A 7,118-nucleotide genomic window follows, 5' to 3' on the forward strand; every position below is an offset into this window, starting at 1 on the left:
ATATATATACATTTAACATGGAGTTATTCATATAGCTCCTTGGGCTTAGCAACGGGTGCCATGGGTACGTTCATTAAGGTAGGTGGCGATTGTACTATGCTATACATTGACAGACAACACGCTACTTTCATTTCCTACACAGAGAGTCTGATACTTTGGATGTACATGAGTACGGGAAGATTAGGCCTATATTTGACTATACACTTATCATACATTGTATTATCATAATTATGTAGGCCTATGTAGATGAATGTTTGAAAAAAAAAGTAAAAATATGATTAAGGCCTATTATGGGCTTATATTCGCAGGAAAAAATCCTGTCTAGACATTTACCACGTTTAGTTGCCAGATATTCCCCAAACTGGGTGAATTCAACATTTTGTCACGACACAATCCTTTGAATTTAGAATAAAAAACCGCACATGGTGCTTTATCATCATGCGATTCCAGTTGACACAACATAAATTACCAGAGGATAATGCAGGTGCTGTATACTCTTAGAATAAAGATGTTATAACTCAGGTGCATTCAAGAGGGGCCCAGCCGGCCCGGCCCACCACACTTCCTATAATTTTTCAATTGAAAATTGAGAAAAAAGAAAATTCTATTTAAATTTAAGTATGAGAGCACCATTTGCGGCCATCTAGGGGTGCCATAATCATAATTTTTATTGCCTAAGCCCAAGCCAATAATTAAGACACGTCGTCAAAGTGATAATCGAAATGCATTTTCAGAACACGTATACAGTAGGTGGAGAGTATCTCAGCCTGTCATGTGGAAGACCGGGGTGAGTAAATTCCCCACTAAGAAGTTTTTTTTGTATATTCCGACTATATATTAATAAAATGGTGGCTCTCAAAAGTTTACTTATATTTAATTCTAAGCCGCCGTGGCAATTTCGATACTTTCAAAATCAGTGAATGAGTCCTGATGAGTGATTGATCGATTGGTTGGTTGCTTTGTTGCTTGGTTGACTGGCTGATTGTTTGCTTAATTAATTGATTTATTTGGATGAGTATAAATTATATATTTATTAAATTTATTTTAATAATGTGAAGTAAGTCTATTAACAAAAACGAGGAATCAGAAGAGGAAAAGAAGACACTAGAAGAGAAGGTAATCCAACAACTTAATAGTAAAGGGATTGCTATTCACGAACATGAAATATCTGTAATACATACACTAAGATCAAGAAAGTCGACGACCAAACCAAACATTATCATAAGGTTTACATCAAAAAAAGTGAAAAGCAGAATTCTAAAGGAAGCTAAATTATTAAAGGGTACAAATATATACATAAACGAACACCTGACGAAAAAAAAATGCTGAAGTTGCTGCTACAGCACAAAAGTTATCTCGAATGAAAATCATAAAAAGACAGTGGGTCAGGTACTGTAAAGTGTACGTTAAAACTCAGGGAATAAGAGAAGATGATGAAGAAATTCACATAATCAGAAATATGTATGAATTTAAGAAACTTGGTATTAATTTGGATTGTCTCAAATTAAAAATATAAGAAATATTATGTCACATAATAAACAAGATGTCACCCATAGAAAAGTATATATTCTTATTTCATGTCATTATTCTGTTGAGTACTTTATTGTATGTACTGTATGTGTGTATTCATACATAAATACAGGCAGTATAATACATATATGTACATAAGTATTATTTAAATGATATAAAAGTAAAATGAGTTTAGACGATCAACAATGTGGTATTTGATAGTAATTGTTATTGTCGTGATGGAATAATAGACAATAACTGGATTTGCGTCAGGAGAAACATGTATAGGTGTAATTTTTTTTTTTGCCCTACCTGACGTGGAAATGTACCGAATACTTAGTACATTTGAAAACAACTGCGGAAAAAAAAATCGCAAGTTGTTCTCGGGTGGGAATACCCGGAGATCGTGGGTTCTCGGGTGGGAACACCTGGAGATCATGGGTTCGAGTCCCACCCGAGAACAACTTGCGATTTTTTTCGCATTTGTTTTCAAATGTACTGAGTATTCGGTACATTTCCACGTCTGGTAGGGCAAAAATTAAACCTATAAATGTGGTATTTGCAACGAGAAAATAATATTAAATAGTAAATTTGTCAAATAATGTTCTATTTGTAAATTACTGATACACTGCAAGTGTGCTAACATTTCAAAAAATGAATTCAAATTATTCTGTAGTGTAAATGCTGAATAGTTTTTGTAAAAATTGTGCTAACATTTTTCCATTTAGTAACCTGGATGATGATGACATATTTTTTGTTAACACTGTATTAATCTTGATACTAATTTATGTAACTTGTATAGAGAAAGTACTGAATTTAATTTAAGACCTTTAATTATACTGATTATAGCTCACTTGATTTTGAAAATGGTGTAGATCCTGATAATAATTTCTACAATAATATTAATTTAGATTGTAATTATTATATAGATGAACGGTTAAATAATAAGCTAGCTGGTGAAAGAGGTCTTTCCGTTGTTCATTTTAATTGTAGATGTCTCAGAGCTAACTTTGATAAATTAAAAGATTATCTAAATGATCTTCATTTTAAGTTTGATATTGTGACAATAAGTGAAACATGGCTTGATACAAATTCGGACATCAATATGTATTATCTAGTGGGATATGAAATGTGTCATATGGCCTGTTCTAATAAACGAGGTGGTGGTGGTGGCTATCTTTGTTAGCAGTGAGATTAAATATAATGTTGTCGATAAAATGACGACATCAATAGATAATTTATTTGAATGTATTTCTATTGAATTATTTATACAGAAAACTAAAAGAGTTCTCATTAGTTGTATATACAGACAACCTGGGTCTGATATAAATTTATTCATGGATGCAATTGAACATTTATTTAGAAATAAAAAATCAGATATTTATATATGTGAAGACTTTAATATAAACTTATTAAACTTGGAAAATCACAAGGGTACTAGAGATTTTATAGAATTGTTATTCACCTTGGGACTCTTTGCACTCATAGATAAACCAAGTCGAATAACTGAATCATCTGCCACATTAATAGACATAATTTTTACTAATGTTATAGATGTTAAACATACAAAAAAGGCTACTTATAAATAATTTAAGTGACCATTTACCAGTATTTTGTGTAAACCACCAAAAAATAAGTAGAAATGAAGAAAAAAGATTTTATATGCTAGGCAATGTGATGAAGAATCAATGTCAGTCTTCTTTCATAAGTTAAACCAAGAAACCTGGGAAGAAGTCTATACCTCCAATGATGTGAATGAATCTTATGATCATTTTATAAATACCTTTACAAGATTCTACAATAATTGTTGTCCTGTAAAAGAAATAAATATCAATAATAAATCTAAAGACAAACCATGGATAACAAAAGGGTTGAAAAATGCATGTAAAAAGAAAAAATATTTATATAAACAATTTCTTAAAAGAAGAACTCAAGAATCCAAACAACGTTACAAACAATATAAAAAAAAATTAACATCTATTCTGCGATTTTGTGAACGAGAGTAATATACTAATCTTTTACAAAATTATAAAAATAATGTAAGAGGTACATGGAAAATATTGAATAATATTATTAATAAAAGAGGCCAAAAAAAGTAATTATCCAGATATGTTTAATAATAAAGGAAAGAAAGGATAAGAAAACGATAGCAAATGGCTTTAACGATTTTTTTTGTGTTAATGTAGGACCGAATTTAGCTGATAAAATACAGGTACCTAATCACAGTAGCACAATATTTGATTACTTAGTGAAAAGGAATATTTATTCAACCGTCTTATTTGATACTTCTGAAATAGAAATATTGGATATTGTAGGCCTAAAAGGTTTTGGATGTAAATCATCTTTCGACTGTAACGACATCAGTATGGTACTACTTAAACAGGTTATTACTTATATAATTAAACCCTTTACTTATATTTGCAGTAAATCTCTCATAATATTTTTAATGAAAGTCAGTTTGGCTTTAGAACAGGGTTATCTACATCAATGGCATTAGTAGACTTGATCGAAGAAATCACTACATCTCTTGATAAAAAAAAAATCAACGATTGGAGTATTTACCGATCTTAAAAAAGCCTTTGATACAATAAACAATAGAAACATTGAAAGAGTGTATGTAACTAAGTTTCTTGGAGTTTTAATTGATCTCAAATTGAACTGGAAAGAGCATATTTTAAATGTATCCAAAAAACTATCTAAATGTACAGCAATAATCTATAAAGCCAGTCATATTTTGAATAATCGGGCACTTCATACGTTATATTGTTCCTTATTTCTCCCTTATTTAAATTATTGTACCGAAGTATGGGGGAATACTTATAAAACAAATTTAGTTCCTTTAGTTTTAAAACAAAAAAGAATAATCAGAATTAGAAGTAAAGCTTGTTTTTTTAGATTATACGGATCCCCTATTTACTAAATTTAAATTATTGAAACTTGAACAAATAATTGAGATGAAAACTGCTATTTTTATGTTTAAAGCGCATCATACTTCATTGCCATTTACTTTGCAGAAACTCTTTACATTCGTATCCGCAGACACAGTCTTATAGTACTGGACAAAGAAAAAAAACAAAAAAAACCAAAAAAAAAACACAGGCCTAGGTCCTTTTCTGCCTTATTCTCCCTCTCTCGTGCAGTTCTCTCTCTTTCTTCTACCTTCCTTCCTGATCCTGCCACATTCTTTTTCTCACTCTCACCAGCATTCTAACCTATTTTGCATAAGTGTAAAGATAGTGCTAATTCATGATCATGATCAGATTCAGCGCGCTTTTATATAGTACCGTATTATTAATAATAGACTGTAGCAATAAATTTCAACAGAAGACAACCCAGAAAATCTCCGATAAAAATTATTATTAACATATCACAAACATTTTAATTGAACTTTGAAGAATCGAATTCATAGTGTAACAGGCTCGTACGTAGGGGGTGCAAATGGTGCAGACCAGGCGGGGGTGGCGCCAGAATTTGCCTGACGGGGGGCCGAGGTCCCCTACAGGGTGGCCGATGTCCTCGACGAGAGCAAAGTGCTCGTAGTCCCCGAAAAATATGACAGTTTAAGTGTTTCAAAGGATTATTTAATCGATTTTAGAGTCTACTAGGCCTATATGTAGAAAATACATATATTTTATATTTCTAACCGTTGATTTTCAATAATGTGGTATATAATTTGTTGGAAATTCACCGCCTCCGGTGATTGCAGATTGATCCATAATATGAACATTGTTATCCATAGGCCTACAGATGTACAGGACATATAACGTTACTTCTTCAGGTCCCAAAAACACCCAAATTAATGAAAATGTAAATAACATATTCTAACATATTCACGAATTACGTATTTGAGAAATTATATAAAACCCTCAAAATGCTACTTTGTCGGAGATTCCCGGGGATTTTCCTACAAACCCCCTCAAGGCCTCTGCCCCTGGACTTCCGAATTTTAAAAAGTCCACTTTTTAAAAATCTTTCCTAATTATCGCGAAATGCTATAGTATACATTGCATTTTATTTGCCCGCTCTTCTAACCGTTGATTTTTAGTAATGTGCTACGAAATCTGTTGGAAACTATCAGCTCCAGTGATTGCAGATTGATCCATGTCATCTGTAGGCCTACATATGAAAAGGACATAAAAGCTTCACAGTGGCGGATTCAAGAAAAGAATGGAAAAAAAAGAGAGAAAAACTAACTAACTTTAGGCTTGAGAGTGCCATTTCCGGCCATATAGAGGTGCCATAATCATAAATTTTCTTCCCCAGACCCAACAATGTCGGGGTGGTATAGACTATCTTTCTGTGAAAGTTCCTCCCTGCCCCCTCCCCTATATCAAATTCTAGTATCCGACAGCTTTTGGTCCCTAAACAATCCACAAATGAATGAAAATTTCAAAAATCCATTATAAGGTCCTCAAAATGTTAATTTGTCGGAGCGTCAGGGCGATTCGCCCCACCCCCGCAGGGAGCCCTAGTCGGTCCCCATCCTAATATCCGCTTCACTCGCAAAACGTACCTCCCCATCGAAAATCCTGCCTACTGGCCTGTTATATTATATTTTAACTTCTCCCCCGCGGTTGTCTATAAAATATTGAAGGTGTCGGATTTAAATTTTTAGACAAAATGAGTAAAATAATTGCGAGTATATGGAAACAATTATAAGGACTGTTTTAAGAATTTATTTTTTTTAAATAATCGGGAGCTAAATTTTTAACCAGTTACCATAGCCTACTAGGTCGTCTATTTCATGTCTAAAAACTCATTTATCTAAGATGTATAAGATAGTATTGTTGAGGCCTATTTGAGTGTGTGTCCGTTTATATTTTCGCGGTTATAAATATTTTGTTGTGAAAAGTTCACTAAATGTTGGTTCTTCTTCTATCTTTTCCAGGTTTGTGTATTATCCTGCATTCAATGACATCCCTTATTACAACCTTTCACAGAATGTAACCATCCAATCTTTACTTCTTGATCCCAACTGTCCAGCGAAAACGACCTCCTCCGACTTCATTCAGAATTTTTTCGTTAGTTATCGTACCTTGCCTCTCTAGTAATTATGGTGAAATACGAGCTGATGGCAGTGATGTTGATGAATTTTATACTTTGAGTTTCCATTTCTTTTATTTCTTCAGGCATTCCGTTGTAAATCATTTGCATTTATCACCGCTCATGTTTATAAAATGCAAGTATATTTCTATAAATAAATTGTTATTTATTGTTGTGTGATACTATTTATACGATAAACGTTCATTTTTTAAGGCTTTTTGCTTATTCACTTAAAATCAAACAGTGCAATCCATTAGCAAGGCTCCATCGAACCTAAGCGATCAATTCCCTGAAAACTTTAAAACAAACATAATCTATTTATGTTTTGAAGAGTTCCTCGATTCAAGGCTGCGGATTAGGTAATAAAACACAATTACTTATGTAAAAACAGCTCATAAACAACGAGAACGAAGAGGAATAATCAAAGGCATGTAGACTGTAGAACACTTCATTTATTTTCGAAAGTATATATATATATAATTATTAGATTTTATTATTCTGAACAATATTATGAAAAGCTTGCGTCAGTCGTACATGGGCGCTGAGTTTAGACCAAAACTTGAGTT

Source organism: Anneissia japonica, unplaced genomic scaffold (genome assembly GCF_011630105.1).
Source record: "Anneissia japonica isolate Jap-2015-1 unplaced genomic scaffold, ASM1163010v1 scaffold2707_len876726_cov182, whole genome shotgun sequence".
In the NCBI taxonomy this organism is placed as follows: domain Eukaryota; kingdom Metazoa; phylum Echinodermata; class Crinoidea; order Comatulida; family Comatulidae; genus Anneissia; species Anneissia japonica.